Source organism: Sturnus vulgaris, unplaced genomic scaffold (assembly GCF_052056855.1).
Source record: "Sturnus vulgaris isolate bStuVul1 unplaced genomic scaffold, bStuVul1.hap1 Scaffold_183, whole genome shotgun sequence".
Taxonomy (NCBI): Eukaryota; Metazoa; Chordata; class Aves; order Passeriformes; family Sturnidae; genus Sturnus; species Sturnus vulgaris.
In genome coordinates this window covers 250001-252500 of record NW_028276119.1, presented here as the reverse complement: position 1 = coordinate 252500, position 2500 = coordinate 250001, and the positions used below count along the sequence as shown (strand labels likewise).

At 76.6% G+C, this 2500-nt stretch overlaps 1 non-coding gene across 1 annotated transcript; it reads left to right on the top strand.

Annotated features, from left to right (window-relative positions):
- Positions 1–1509: 1509 nt before the first annotated feature.
- LOC148218449 (5.8S ribosomal RNA) lies at positions 1510–1662 on the top strand. Its single transcript, XR_015800389.1, has one exon. It is a non-coding gene; the product is annotated as a 5.8S ribosomal RNA (ribosomal RNA).
- The last annotated feature ends 838 nt before the right edge of the window (positions 1663–2500 follow it).

The window sequence follows — 2500 nt, the reverse complement described above, 5'->3', positions numbered from 1 at the left end:
CGCCGTCGTCGGCGTCCCGCCGCGCTTGCCCGCGCGCGGGGGCCACCCGTGCCGGGCCGGGGAAGGGGCGCCCTGCCCCCCCCCTCTCTGCGGCCCGGTCTCGGCGGAGAGGCCGCGGCGCGCGATCGGCCGCGGGGGGCCGACCCCGCTGGCCTCTGCGATGCGGGGCGACGCCGGCAGAGGGCGCGCGCTCTCTGCCTTACCTACCTCAGCTGCGGGGTTGCGGCCGCCGGGGCCCGCCGCGCTCTCTCGCTCTTTCTCCTTAGCCGCCGCCGCGGGCTCGCGGGCGGCGCCGCGTCAGGCGCGACCGCGCGCCTCTCGCCTCGACGGCCTTGTCGCCTCGAACCGCACCGCGGCGGCGCCGGCCGCCGGCCACCCCTGACTCGGAGCGCTGTCCCCGCCCGTTGGGGCGCAGCGCTCGGCCGGCTCCTCCATCGCCGGAGGTCCGGCGGGCGCGGGCGACCCCGTGCCGAGCGGCGGCGTCGCCGCTCGGCGAGTGTCCCCGCCCCCCCCGGGGGGGGGGGACGGTCGGCCGCGAGGCGCCCGCCTTCACCGGCGGCCGTCCCGGCCCGGGCCCCGCCCGTCCGCTTCCCCGTCGCCCTTCCCGGCCGCGTGTGGGCCAAAAAAAAGGGGAGGCGTGCGGGGCGGCCGCGGGGGCGCTTCCCCGTCCGGTCCCCGAGTGGAAACGAGGGGAGCGGGCGGTGCCCCCCGGCTCAGCCGCCGTACGCCTGCCCGCTGGGCGCGTGCTCGCGGAAGGGCAGCTCGGCGGTGCGAAGCGGCGGCGGTCCCGGGAGTGCGGCCGCGGGTGGCGGAGGGGTTTTGCCGAGCGGCAGACCTCGGGCGCTCCGCGATGCCGGCTCGGGTCTCGGCGGCGTCCCGCCTCCGGCGCCGGTGGCGGAGCGCGGCCCGCCGGGCGTTCGCCTTCCGGCGGGCAAGCGGTCCCGCGCCAGGGGTTGCGCCGGCGGAACGGTCCCGCCGCCGCGTGGCGTTTCGGGCGACGTTCAGGGGCCGCTGGCGGGAGAGCCGGCCCCCGCGTTTTGGCGCGGCGGCGTTCCGCGAGTCGGCGGAGCGGTGAAAAGGAGAAGCCAGGGAGTGAGCCGGGAGCGGCGGGGGCCGGCGGTCGCGCCCCCGGCCCGCGAACGCGTAGTCGTCCCGTGATCGAGAGGCCGGGCGGGCCACCGTGCCCCCCGCGGTCCGGCGCGTTGCCGCACAAGCCCCTCCGCGCGGAGGTCGGGCCGAGCCCGGGCGCCTGGGCCGCCTCCGAAGGACGGCACGCGAGGCGGCGTCTCCCCTCGCGGGGGGAGGCGGTCGGGGGCGCGGGCCCCTCCGCCTTTCTTTGGCCGACCTTCGGAGCGTTGCGCGGGGTTTCTCTTTTTTGCCCCGCGCTTTCTCCTCCTCCTCCTCCGTTTGTGTGTGCTCGTACGGTCGAAGCGGGGCGCGCGGGGGCGCGCGCGTCCCTGCAGAAACAGAAAAGGGGCCGCTTCACGCGAGCGGTCCCGAAAGCCAGACAACTCTTAGCGGTGGATCACTCGGCTCGTGCGTCGATGAAGAACGCAGCTAGCTGCGAGAATTAATGTGAATTGCAGGACACATTGATCATCGACACTTCGAACGCACTTGCGGCCCCGGGTTCCTCCCGGGGCTACGCCTGTCTGAGCGTCGCTTGACGATCAATCGCCGTCCGGGGGGGCCACCCCGGCGGCGCGGCTGGGGTTGCCTCGCAGGCCCGTTGCCCGCGGTCGACGTCGACGTCGTCGTCGTCGTCGCCGCGCAGGGCCTTCGTCCCCCTAAATGCAGACTCGGGGAGCGCTCCGTAGCTCCCCGCTCCCGGAACGAGCCGCTGGGGCGGAGCTCGTCCTTGCCGGGGCCGTGCCGCGGTGCGGTGGCGGTGGCCGGGGAGAGCGAGAGTCGGCGTCGAAGACGCCGCCGTGGGCCGTGCGAGAGAGACGAGAGAGCGAGAGGGCCGAGAGGGAGGCGAGGCGCGGGCCTCGCCCCCGGGCTCTCCCCCCCGTGCGGGCGGCTGTCTGCGGGTGGGTACCGCGGGGGTACCGTGCCGTGCTGCCGCGCGCGCGCGAGGCCGAGAGCGCCGGGGACGGGGGTGCGACCCCCTCCTCCTTCCCGCGAAGCCCTCCCCTCCTCTCTCTGTCGCCGTCGCGTTTCTCTCTCTCCCCGCTTGAGGTCGCCGCTTTTCCCGCCCGGCTGGCCGGTTCCCCCCCGTCAGGGCCGTCTCTGCCGCTCTCCTCTTCGGTTCTCGTCTCCGGGATGGGAGTCTCCGTTTCCCTCGTTCCCCCCCCCCCCGTGTGTCTCCTCGCCTTTTCTCTGCCGCCCACCCCCCCCCACCCCCCGGCGCGCGGGCGCCGGGCGGGGCACGGGGGAAAGGGAGAAGAGAGAAGGTCGCGGGGGAGGCGCGGTGTTTGGGGGGGGGGAGGGGGAAGCGAAGCCGGCCCCCGTCGTCCGGGCCGTCCGTCGTCGGCGCCGCTTCTTCGGGAGGGGCGCCGCG